Source organism: Sus scrofa, chromosome 9 (assembly GCF_000003025.6).
Source record: "Sus scrofa isolate TJ Tabasco breed Duroc chromosome 9, Sscrofa11.1, whole genome shotgun sequence".
NCBI lineage: Eukaryota > Metazoa > Chordata > Mammalia > Artiodactyla > Suidae > Sus > Sus scrofa.
The window spans coordinates 94,028,990-94,043,184 of NC_010451.4; positions in this window are offsets into that span (position 1 = coordinate 94,028,990).

The window sequence follows — 14,195 nt, forward strand, 5'->3', positions numbered from 1 at the left end:
CCTTCTAATCTAGACTTTCCTAAATAAACAGAAAAATATTATGAGGCTCCTCTTTTTTTTTTTTTTTTTTTTTTTTTTTTTAGTTTTTTTTTTTGTCTTTTGTTGTTGTTGCTATCTCTTGGGCCGCTTCCGCGGCATATGGAGGTTCCCAGGCTAGGGGTTGAATCGGAGCTGTAGCCACCGGCCTACGCCAGAGCCACAGCAACGCGGGATCCGAGCCGCGTCTGCAACCTACACCACAGCTCACGGCAACGCCGGATCATTAACCCACTGAGCAAGGGCAGGGATCGAACCCGCAACCTCATGGTTCCTAGTCGGATTCGTTAACCACTGCGCCACGACGGGAACTCCTGAGGCTCCTCTTTGATCACTATAACACCATCGCTATCTACATACACACAGCACACCTCATAATAGGTGTTTTAAGACTCTTTGCACACTAATTAAAAGTTATCTGAAATTCACTTCAATAACTATAATATTTGTTGAATAAATGAAATGGGGAGACTTCACAGAATCATGTGGTCTTATGCTCTCTATATAGAGAAATGTTAGATAACATTCTCTATTGATTACTAGTAATGATGATAGGTAAAGTTCTGTGTTGATTGCTTGGAATACGTATGACATATTTATACAAGTTTTTATGAGATACTTAATTTAAAGAATTATTCTTCCAAGAAGGTATCATTGTACAATTTTGTTTAAATAATTCAACTTTGGAAATCTTCACTATAAATTGCTTTGAAAACATTTAATGGAACAACATCTCACAACTTCTCAAATACGCTGTTTGTTTTGGAAAGCCTAGAGAAAAATACCAGGATAGGGGGAGTCTTACCAAATTTTAGAGAAAGAAAAATAGAACATCTTGTGCTTAAAAAAAAAATTGACTGATATCCTTTATACCCCCTGCTCCCACACCTGCATAGCTTCCCCCATTTTCAACACACCCCTCAGAGTGGTGCATTTGTTACAATTGATGAACCCATTATAATCACCCAAAGTCCACAGTTTTCACTGGTGTTCATTCTTTGTGTTATACAGTCTATGAATTTGGGAAAATCATAATGGCGAGTGTACACCATTATAGATAGTGCCATACAGAGTATTTTTACTGCCCTGAAAATCCTCTGTGCTTCCCCAATTCATCCCTCCTTCTCCCATTCTCTGACAACCATTGATCTTTTTACTGTCTTCATTGTTTTATCTTTTCCAGTGTTTAGTATAGTTGGAATTATGCAGTATATAGCCTTTTTAGGTTGGGTTCTTTCACTTAGTAATATGCTCTTAAGTTTCTTCCATGTCGTTTCATGGCTTGTTTACACATTCCTTCTTAGTGCTGGATAATATTCAGTCCGGATATACCATGTACTAAAGAACATCTCTCTTGCTTCAAAGTTTTAGCAATAATGAATAAAGCTGCTGTAAACGTCTGTGTGCTGGTTTCTGTGTGGAAATAAATTTTCAACTCTGTGGAGTAAGTATCAATCAGTGTGATTGCTGGATTGTATGATAAGAGTATATTCGGTTTTTAAGGAAGTGCCAAATGCCTTCTAAAGTGGTTGTGCTGTTTTGCTTTCCCACCAGCAGTGCTTGAGTGTTCTTATTGTTCCACATCTTTGTCAGCATTTGCTGTTGTCATTGTTTTGGATTTTGGCCATTCTAATGCGTATGTGATGCTATCTCATAACTGTTTTAATTTGCATTTCCTTGATGACATATGATGTGGAGGAGCTTTTCATATGTTTACTTGCCATCATATATTTTCTTTGCCGAGGTGTCTGTTAAGGTCTTTGGCCCATTTTTGAATCCAGATCTTTGTTTTCTTATTGAGTTTTAAAGGTTCCATGTATATTTTGGGTAATAAGCCTTTATCAGATGTGTCTTTAGCAAACATCTACTCCCAGTCTATTCCTTATTCTACTGATTCTCTTGACAGTATCTTTTGCAGAGAAAAGTAATATTTTGTTTTTAGTCCTTAAATCCCCCAATGGCATAGATTCTCTAATTTTCTCTTGGCTAAGTTCGAAGTCTATTTTCATTTCTTCTTACTGGCTAAATTTTTTTTTAAGTATAATGTTCTATTTTACTTCTTGGTAGTGTGGAAAGGAACCTGAGAGAGAGAGACAGAGAGAGAGAGAGAGAGAGAGAGGAAGAGGAAAGAGGAGGAGAGGAGAGGAGAGGAGAGGAGGAGGGAGGGAGGAGAGGAGAGGGAGTGAAAGAGAGAGGGAGAGAGTGAAAGAGAGAGGGAGAGAGAGAGATAGGTTTAAGAAAATACATCAAAATATTAATAGTAATTCTAAATTCATTATGAGTAATTAAGAATTTTCTTCATGTTTTTCTCTTTCTTCTGCATTTGTACATTAAAAGAATTTTAATGAGAAAAATTCTTATTAAATGAGAGAAAAATTACTAAAATGAAAGAATTATGGGAAAACTTGACAGAGTTTAAAGCGTCATTTATCTGGAGATTAGGGAGAAAAAGTATCGTATATCAATATTATTGAACAGAAATATAATACAGTCAAACATATAAGTTTAAGCTTGCCAGCAGCCACATTCAAAAGGTAAAAAGAAACAGGAGAAATTAACTTTGAAAATATACCTTATTTAGGAGTTCCCATTGTGACTTAGTGGTTGGCGAATCCTACTAGGGACCATGAGGTTGCGGGTTCAATCCCTGGCCTTGCTCAGTGGGTTGGGGATCCGTCATTGCCCTGAGCTGTGGTGTAGGTTGCAGACGTGGCTCGGATCCTGCGATGCTGTGGCCCTGGCATAGGCCGGAGGCTACAGCTCTGATTAGACCCCTAGCCTGGGAACCTCCATATGCCGCGGGAGCGGCCCTAAAAAGGCAAAAAGACAAAAAAAAAAAAAAAAAAAAGAAAAAGAAAATATACCTTATTTAGCTGAATATGCCAAAAACTTCTTTTGATATTTAACATATAAGCAGTATAAATTTATTAATGAGATATTATACCTATCTGTTTAAAAGTAATAGTCTTTGAAATGGAGAGTGTATTTTTGCAATACAGCACACCTCAAGTTAAATCACACATTTACATTGGAAATGTATGATATATATTTAGATTTTATAAAATTTATCTCAGAAAAATTAGAAACTCACCTACTCAAGTTGTTTCAAACAGATTTGTAAAATTTCAAATCAGTGAATCAACTACCAAAAAATAATTTCCCTTCAAAGCTCATATCCATGTTGACAATACTCATTACTTTAGAAATGATTTAAAGAAAAACATATTACAATCAAAACACATCTTTCCAAATTAAGAAAATTTACTTTTTGTTAACTTTTTATTACCTTCGAAAGGTTATTGAATAAATTAAAAGGAAACCTATATTTATCAGTGTAAACAAAGCATTTATTTAATTTTTCTTGTTATTTCAGCAGCCAATTTACATAATGCTGTCAATTTTTTTTTTTTTGGTCTTTTTAGGGGCCACACCCACAGCTTATGGAGGTTCCCAGGCTAGGGGTCTAATCAGAGCTGTAGCTGCTGGCCTACACCACACCACAGCAATGCCAGATCTAAGCTGTGTCTGTGACCTACACCACAGCTCATGGCAACGCTGGATCCCAGGGATCGAACTCGCAACCTCATGGTTCCTAGTCAGATTTATTAACCACTGAGCCACGACGGGAACTCCAATGCTGTCAATCAAAATGAAAGCTATTTGCCTATTGATTTATGTTAGAAAAATGTGTTAAATGATTGTTATTGGTTTCTACTGAGAAATTTCAATTCAATATAAATTCATGTGGTTCTCTGTGTCATAAACAAATTTGCCTTTTCTTGGAAGTGTCAAGTTTAGCTCATTCACATGCATTGTGAATGAGAGAATTCAGTTGCACTGTGTTATCAATGGGAGAATTCAATTGCACTGTCACTTTATTTTCTTAATTAAATGATGAGCTTTTCTTTTGAATCAAGGAATTTTCAAGTGGAGGTAACAGAATAGTAAATCTTTGTAAATTCTTTGGAATTCAACCAGTGAGCATTGGGAAAGAAAACAAGGCTATTAAATTCATTATATTCTGTGTTTTTCCATAGTTCTACACACTGGCAATTATTCATAGCATTTGTTGAGCATAAATATTTTCAAATGTAGCATGGTGTGGATAAAACAATACAGGAGACATCAGTTTATTGTCTCAAAATTATAATGAATCCAGATTTTGACCTGATGTAGCTTGAGCATCATCTATCATTATAGAAACAATCTTTTTAGTATTTAGCTATAATTCATTGACAGATGCAAAACTACTCCATCTTGGACTTTTTAGACTGTGAATTGGCTTTTATTTTTTCAAATTTTAAGTCCTTTGTGACAAAACCTTCTGAAAATATTTATCAGGCAGTATGCTTCATATTGCATAACAACTAAAGCTAAGTGAAACTGCTCGTAATTTAATAATTTTTGAACAAATTGATTTTTCTACCATAATTACACAGTGCTTAACTGAAGCCCTTTCACTGCTTTAAATATATTTTAGTCATAATTTCTTTAAAAAATTTCTAAAACTAATTTCTTTTACCATCTAACAATCTAAGGATGATTGTTCTTCAAAAATTCGAATCATTCTATATATGCCAAATTTATAAGCTCAAATTTTGTTTAAAATCATTTAGAATTTTCTGACATTTAATTCTGATTTCAGCCATGAATTTAATTGGTTCTTTTTTGACTTTTGAGAGGGATCTTATCAAATTACCTATGTTACCTATGTTTTTGCTGAAAAAGAATCTTAATATAGTTATTTATTATCACTATCTTTTTTTATTTTTTGTCTTTTTGCCATTTCTTGGGCCACTCCCACGGCATATGGAGGTTCCCAGGCTAGGGGTCGAATCAGAACTGTAGCTGCCAGCCTACACCAGAGCCACAGCAATGCAGAATCCGAGCCAAAATCTTCGACCTACACCTAACGCTGAATCGTTAACCCACTGAGCAAGGGCAGGGATCCAGCCCGCAACCTCATGGTTCCTAGTCGGATTCGTTAACCACTGAGCCACGACGGGAACTCCTATTATCACTACCTTTTAAAATAAACTTCTTTTATTCTGATAAAGCAAAGTGCAATTAACACTCATTGTGAACTTGCAGTGTACCTTCTTCCAGTCTTTTTTTTTTTTTAAACTATTTTCCATCATGGTACTAGCCTCTGAATCTTTACCTAATTAATATAATAAATTTGTTTTATTTCTTTATGTTTTTAAATTTTTATTTGTTAGAGTTGAGCTGATTTATAATATTGTGTTATTTTTAGGTGTACAGCTTCAGATTCCTTTTCATTAAGGTTACTACATGATATTAAATTGTTCCAAGTGATAGACAGTGAATTCTTGTTGTTCATCTATTTTATATATAGTGGTGAGTGTTGATTAATCCTATGATCTGAATTTATCCCTCCCTTTCCCCTTTCCTCTTTGGTAACCATGTTTTCTATGTCTGTGAATCTGATTCTATTTTGTAAGTAAGTTGATTTGTACCTTATTTTACATTGAAAGATATACTTATTTAGAAACTATAACCATCATTTATATTCAAATTAAAATTATAACTATAATAATAAATACTTCAATTTAATTATATGCAATTTACATAAATATTTTAATTCATGGTTATGACATACAATGCTTGGGTAAACACATTCTAATGTTATGGTTCTATATAGAAAAATGCTTTTCAAATGGAATCAATCCATTGATACCAACTAGACCAGTGATGTGTTTATGTGTAATATGTGAAACAATGTACTTTGTAGTGTGTCAACTGCAAAGGTTAAAGTGAGATATAATCCTACAAAAATAGTTTTCAGTTTTAAAATTTAAATTATATTAATTAAGATGATATAAATTAAAAGTTCATTTTCTCAGTTTTACAACCTATCTTTCAACTGTTTAAGAGTTACTTGCAGCTAGTGGCATTTCCTATAGCCAAGGGCATTTTTTTAGAAAATTAAAGTTGATTCATTTCAATATTGAATTAAATATAGTTTATACTGAAATATTTAATATAGTAATAGCACTTGGCCTTACTAAGTCTTTTTGGTAATTTAGATCATTACTATTTTATCTCTGTATGTAAATTATGTTACTGCATATACGTTGTACATATAATGGTTTTCTATCCCTTTGACAGTCATGTTTACGTATAATCAGTGGTTCCCAAGAATACAAGGGTTCATCTACTTTTAATATAATTTTCCCATCAGTGAAATGTGGTAAAAATCTTAAGCTATTTCATAGAGTTAAATGATATAGTGTGTATAAACCACTTAGAACAGTACCTAGCACAAAGATAATACCCATTGAGTATTATATATGTTGAAATTACAGGAAAATCACATATACTTTAATAAAAAATAAATTGAAAAGTTAAATTACCATATTCATTATTATTACTGAATGTTTTTCTTAAACCCAAAGGCAACAAGTGCCTCTTGTTTTTAATGCAATTACCTCTAAACTCTTTACACTCTTTTATATTTTTTTCAAAAAAGTTCTAATTGTGCTGTAAGTAAAATTACATGATTCTGAGCAAAGACCTGAATATTACTTTCATAATCAAAGAGTACATGTTTAGAAAATATTTGAGGAGTTCTCATTGTGGCTCAGTGGAAATGAATCTGACTGGAATCTCTGAGGACACAGGTTCAATCCCTGGTCTTACTCAGTGAATTAAGGATCCAGCATTGCCACAGTGTCTGTGTAGGTTGCAGACGTGGCTCGGATTTGGCATTGCTGTGGGTGTGGCTGGCAGCTATAGCTCTGATTTGACCCCTAGACTGGGAACCTTCATATGCCATGGGTGTGGTCCTAAAAAGACCAAAAAAAAAAAAAAAGAAAGAAAGAAAATATTTGACTTCGTGTTTGGTTTTAAAAGTATTTTCAGCTATCCGAGATTACTTGCTAATTACTTTGCTGTATTCTGATACTCGATCATAGTTAATTAATTATTTGTTCCCTATTCAGGAATATTCACTGTTTTATCATATATATATGGAAAAAAAACCATGAAAACAACTAGATGTCCAAAAAATAAGGAATTGATAAATGAATACTAAAGCATAGGGTTCAAACATTGGATTACTTCGAGGGCCTTGACATATTTTAGATTTATATTTGTTGATATAGGAAGATGTGAATGATACATTATTTAATTAATGAAGTAAATTAAAAATAATATACACAATATGATCTAATTTATAATATAAATAGAGTATGTGCAGAAATATCTTGAAAGGCTATATGTGAAAATATCAACAAGAGTTATTTCTGGATGGTTAACAGGGTATTAATATGTTTTATTAAAGGTGATTTTTCTTATTTCTAATTTTTATACAATGGCCATACATTGTTTATATAATAAAAATATATTTGATTAAAGGGAGCATTTACCAAGAAACTTCTAGAATTTTTTTTTTTTATTTTTCCTTGTCCTCTACGGTTTTCTTAAGGATTAGGTCTTCTTCTAAAATGATTTAGGACTACCTTCAGCTAAATAATTTAATTTGTAAGAGAGAAACTTCTCAGGAGACTTGAAAAATGCTGAGTCAATAATTTCTGGATGGGTGGGCTCCTGATATTTGAAGCAGAGGTGATTTTTAAAACGTGAAAAGTTGCTCTCAATTGAAGTTGTCCTTCTTTCACTTTATTATGACTTTTAGCCAAATATACAATTTTGGTATTTCCTGATAAATACACTCTTGCAGTAAGTTAGTGGATTAAAAAAGTGAAGTTTGATAAAATTCCTGAGAGTTTCAAAACTTACAGAAATACTTAAAATATTGTTTTAAAGACAATTTAAAATTTAAATATGAGACTATATTCATATTTGTATTTATAAATGTTATATTTATAACAGCTCATATAGTATCATTTCAGTGGTTCTGAGAAATTTCTCTACTCCCCAAATTTTTCTGCTGATGCTTTACATTCCTTCAGCAGAACACAAAGTGTTTTATTCCGACATGATTTAAGGCTTGGTATTTTCACACTAAACTAAATCAAGGGGCAAATGACTGAGAGTAAACCCTTTTCTGGCTGTAACTATTGGGAGGGACAACAGAAGGTGAGAGGGTGTGGGGTCCATCAATGTAAAATCTGGCATAGAAACAGGATTGGTGGGGAGCAAAAAGGACACTGATATGAAACTACCTAGTTCACAAGTTTTCCTGGGTCCTCTTCAATGTCTCCTCAAGCTTGGCACAAAAGGAGAAGTTTGGGGAAAAGTTTTCATTATATTTTTTCGTTAATCTTCTGTTTCATCACAAAGTTTGGCAAACCATCAAACTTCCAATTTTCCCACAAACAACATGGAAAAACCTTGGTAGGTCAGTGTGGTCGAGCCTGGAGTGGAGCAGCTCTACACTTGTTCTACGTAGATAGTTCTGGGTGTCACTTGTTGAATCAGTTTTTCTGAAGTCCTGGATCGGTGTGATTTTTATGTAATATAAGAGCATATTTGAGGTAGGATGATCAGGTACTATCCTGAGGTTACAAAGTTGGGGTGTGGTAGGATGCCAGGCTAGCTGATCACTGGGCAAATGGAATATAGTCTCTTGCCTAAGGCTTCACCTGTAGCTTTTAAACACTTAGCACAGCTGGTTGTGGATTACTGAAACCAAGAAATACTAGGAATATTACCTTAATACTTGTTGCATGTTTGTGGCCATGTTTATCCACAAAAAGCATACACATTAGAGGAGGCATCTTTTGATTTTGCCTGTCAGTCACCCTTTCCTCTGTCATTGGTAACAGCACCCCATTTTCCTTTTAGAAATTTCTCCATCTTCCTTTCATGGGTCATGATGGAATTGTCAGTGACATGCACTGATTCCCATGCCCCACACCCCTGGTTCCACTGACCCACATGAGATCCAAACTAGGCCATTCTGACTCCTGCAGTTTTGATCTATTGTAAGTAACTCACCCATGGCCTGAACTTGGAATTGAGTCATTCTGATGTCAGAACCTCAAAGATACTTCCTTTGATGTTTGATATTGTTCCTTGATGCCCTTCCTAGAAGCTACTTCTGAGTGAGGTTTCCAGAGGGGTCCTGCTTCCTGTTTTCCTCAAGGCCTGGTTGTCAAAGGTGGTTTTTCTGATTCTATAGGCTACACACTTGTAGCTAGTAATTCTAGTAAATTAAAAAAAAAAATTAGCCCAAATTGTTTTCTAATTCAAACTTGACTGCTGAATTGATATATAAATGGATCACTGGTATCATCTCATACATGATAAGAGGGAGCCTACACCTCTGACTGACTGGGACCTGGTGTGTCCAATTTCAGGTTAGGAAAAGTGAGAGAGTGAATCAATTTTACCAAATCCAGCAATGCATGGTTTTTAGACAAAGATGTGAGGCATCTTTCCATGAAAATCCTGCAATCCAAAACCTGGCCAAGCCTCCAGGAGAATCATCAATCCTAAGAGCTTTGCAGGATGGGGAAAAAAGAGAGAAGTAGAAACATGAAACACAGCAGGGAGATGGCAGAAAAAGGGAGGTGTATCTTCAATGAAGAAATTTTCTGAGTCTTGGAATCTAGCCAAAAGATGTATTTTCTAGTTGACCTGTGCCTTCTCTCTAAAGGAATTGCTCCGTTGGCTGTTATTGATCCTGCTCAGAGAATAGCCTTCACTTAAATCACATGGTACCAATGAATTTCTCCTCAATTTTGTACTCTTCTACTTGCCTTTCCCTTTACCCTCATTCTTTTCCTTGGGCTGGTTTTCTGTGTGAATTTTGCTTTTCAATTTGCCCAATGATATACCCATCCTTTGAGACTTATCTCCTCTGAGAAATGGTTTTTGATTCAACAGTGATATTAGGTTTCATTTATTCTTTATATTACAAAATCACCCCTGAACATTATCTTATATTAAGAATTAGCTAAAGTGGAAGTGGTGGTGGTGAGAGAAACTACACAAGTGAAACAAAGCTTGTGCAAAAAGCAGGAACTGAGAGAGTTCCTGGCATATGTAGAAACCTGCATATGTGTATTCAGTACTTATTTTTAGAGCATAGTTGGTGAAGGGGTGGGATGAGATTGCTGAGGAGAGACTGGAAAGGTTGACAAGGGTCAGATGATAGTGTTTTACACATACCTGTTGCAGGAAGAATGAATCATGAAGGGCTTTATTTAGATATATTCCAGGATTTGATTTAATCACACATCCAGAAGAGTCAATATTCAAACTTAGTGTGCCTTTTATTTCAAAGCTCAAGCCCTCTATGTCTATGGTATTCAGCATCTTGAAATAATTCTTTCACTGGAATGTGGGACAGACATGCAGCCTGGGTTATAACAGTGCTCAGATAAAAACGGCTCAAGGTTTTGGGGAGAGAGAGAAAGAAGTGATTTTGCAGGACAAAAAGTACACCTAGAGAAGAAAAACTCTTCAGAAATACTGTTTGGTGATTGAAGTTAAATGAAAAGTTTGACCAATTGCAGTCAGTGAGACCAAGGATAATTTATAATTTGTGCTAAAAGTCCAAATTCCAAGGGAAAAGAGCACAGGATTGCATAATGATTGAATAACGAGGAAAACAAAAGATGGGTAGGCCAGGCAGAGGCAGGACACAATTTCTTCTAAATAGAACTGACTCTAAATGTTATTGTAAGCTAATGTTTACCTAGCAAACCTATAACTCAATTCAATTTGGTTCTAAGAAAAGTTTGGAAATTTTCATAGACAAGATAGTTTACTAATAAAAAATAAAAAGTTAAAACTTGAACTACAAGTATGTTTTGGAGAAGCAAATTGAGTCATGCTTATGTTAATTGTTTAGTATAATGTATTGGATTACCATGTACATGATTCTTAAACTTCTCTTCAGGTGGTAATTTTGGATTAGTAGTCTCTTAAAATATAGAGCTCAGTTACCCCCTCAGGTATAATTAATATCTAAGTAACATGAAGAGAGACACTTTTAAAATCCTTGTACATCCTATGTAATGTTATCTCCCTTTCCTCTGACCTGGAATGGTCAGGAAAGGTAGGGAATGACAGCAGTATTTCCCAAATTTGGCTAATTATCAGAATCATGTGATTGAGTGAGGTCCTCCCTAGACTAAATGAAACAGTATTCCTTGCCTGTCTTGTAGTCTGCATATTTAATACACATCCAGTCCCAGGAGTTTCTGATCTTGAGACTGGCTCCCCAAACATGTCTGTATTCTTTCTCTCATATCAAGAGAACTATGCAAAAAGTAAAGGAGGGTGAAGTTGGAGCAGAACAGTTCTGATATTACTATGTGCCTCTGTTCTCTGTATGATCTAGCAGGTTACTTAGTTTACAATTAATTTACATTTACCTATGATTTGACAGTTTATAATTGACATAAAATAGCAGGTCATCTCTGAAATTATTATTTGAGGTTCGCTAATTTATTATTATGAGTTTTGGCCTACTGAAATCCTTGATGATTCCCAAATGTGCTTCATGGGGCAGAGGAGAATTGGGACAATTGGCTTCAAGGCATAAACATGGTAAGGTCTTTTGGAATAAGGTCTATAGTTGAATAAATGAGCTTTGTAAACTCCTTAATATCCATAGAACACTTTGCATCTTTCCAGAGTTCAGTATATATTTTGTAATAATTTAAAGATGAGAAGGAGTGGTCTTTATGATGGTTAGCAGAGTGGTCAGTCTTAGAGTACGATTTAGGGAGTTAAGACAAACATTTCCTTTCCAGATCAAATGTGATTGATACCTAGGATCTAAAGGCTAATCCACTGATCACTTGCAAATTTTTCAGTTTTTTGGCACTTCTGTGAAAATAAAAAATTCCCCAGAGTTTCAGTGTATGTAGTACCTATGCAAGTAAGTGTGAGGGAGAAGGAAAGAGGGCGGGGAAAGGGGAAGGGAGAGGGGGAAGGAGGGAGAGAGATGAGGTGAGCTGTCAATGAAGAAGAATAAAACATAGAATGAGGAGTCTGGGACCCATAGTTCCTTGATCCTTTTGCTGTATTTCCTCTTCGCTATACTTAAACACCAAGGTTAAGCCTGGAACACAATTCCAGGGGCTTGTTTCTGCCTTCTCAATAATTATAGTTTCCAACCTCCCTTTTCTACTCTCCAGTCAGTGGTTGCTAAACTTTGTGCTACAGGAGCTATAAAGAACAGTCTTTCAGTCAAAGACTATTTATTTAGTGCCCTCCAGGGTGCCTAGAGCTGAACCAGAGAAAATTAATAGTGTTAAACCCTCAAGCTTTGATGCTGGTTGTGAAATACAGAGCTGCTTGACACATATTTCCAAAGGGACATTTATACCTCTTTTTAATGTGTATAACAAGAGGAAAAATATTTGACCTGCTTATTAACACATCTTTAATGTGTAATGTACTTTTCTGAAGTCAGATTTATTAAGGTGTAGTTCACATAATATAAAATTCACCCCTAAGTGTATAGTTTGATGATTTCAATAAATGTATATATTCATGTTCCCACCATTACTGGCAAGATAAAGGACAATTTCATTACCCCTAAAGATTCATGGCCCTCCATCATTAACCCCTTCTCCTACAACTAGCACTTGGCAACCACCGATCTGAATTAAGGTGCCTATAATTTTCCCGTAATATCATAAAATGAATCACGTTACAAAGCTTTTTGAGACCAGCTTCTTTGACTTAGTGTAACACATTTGTGATTAACCCATGTTGTTGTGCGAATCAGAAATTCATTCGTAACATTGCTGAATAACACTTCATTGTATGGATGTACCAATTTATATATTCATCATTTCAGGGACATTAAAGTTGTTTCCAATTTTTGGTGATTATGAATAAAATTCTTTTAAGGCATTTCAGCTTTCTTTGTTTTTGCATTGTGTACCTTTTTCTATCATTTTACTTTTAACCTATCTATTTCTTGATTTATCTTTTATTTTTTTTTTTATTTTCCCACTGTATAGCAAGGGGATCAAGTTATCCTTACATGTATACATTACAATTACATTTTTTAACCACCCTTTGTTCTGGTGCAACATGAGTATCTAGACAAAGTTCTCAATGCTATTCAGCAGGATCTCCTTGTAAATCTATTCTAAATTGTGTCTGAGAAGCCCAAGCTCCCGATCCCTCCCACTCCCTCCCCCTCCCATCAGGCAGCCACAAGTCTCTTCTCCAAGTCCATGATTTTCTTTTCTGTGGAGATGTTCATTTGTGCTGGATATTAGATTCCAGTTATAAGTGATATCATATGGTATTTGTCTTTGTCTTTCTGGCTCATTTCACTCAGGATGAGATTCTCTAGTTCCATCCATGTTGCTGCAAATGGCATAATGCCATTCTTTTTTATGGCTGAGTAGTATTCCATTGTGTATATATACCACCTCTTCTGAATCCAATCATCTGTTGATGGACATTTGGGTTGTTTCCATGTCCTGGCTATTGTGAATAGTGCTGCAATGAACATGCGGGTGCACGTGTCTCTTTTAAGTAGAGTTTTGTCCGGATAGATGCCCAAGAGTGGGATTGTGGGGTCATATGGAAGTTCTATGTATAGATTTCTAAGGTATCTCCAAACTGTCCTCCATAGTGGCTGTACCAGTTTACATTCCCACCAACAGTGCAGGGGTGTTCCCTTTTCTCCACAGCCCCTCCAGCACTTGTTATTTGTGGATTTATTAATGATGGCCATCCTGACTGGTGTGAGGTGGTATCTTATGGTAGTTTTGATTTGCATTTCTCTTATAATCAGCGATGTTGAGCATTTTTTCATGTGTTTGCTGGCCATCTGTATATCTTCTTTGGAGAAATGTCTATTCAGGTCTTTTGCCCATTTTTCCATTGATTGATTGGCTTTTTTTGCTGTTGGGTTGTATAAATTGTTTATATATTCTCGAGATTAAGCCCTTGTCCGTTGCATCATTTGAAACTATTTTCTCCCATTCTGTAAGTTGTCTTTTTGTTTTCTTTTGGGTTTCCTTTGCTGTGCAAAAGCTTTTCAGTTTGATGAGGTCCCATGGGTTTATTTTTGCTCTACTTTCTATTGCTTTGGGAGACTGACCTGAGAAAATATTCATGATGTTGATGTCAGAGAGTGTTTTGCCTATGTTTTCTTCTAGGAGTTTGATGGTGTCCTGTCGTATATTTAAGTCTTTCAGCCATTTTGAGTTTATTTTTGTGCATGGTGTGAGGGTGTGTTCTAGTTTCATGGC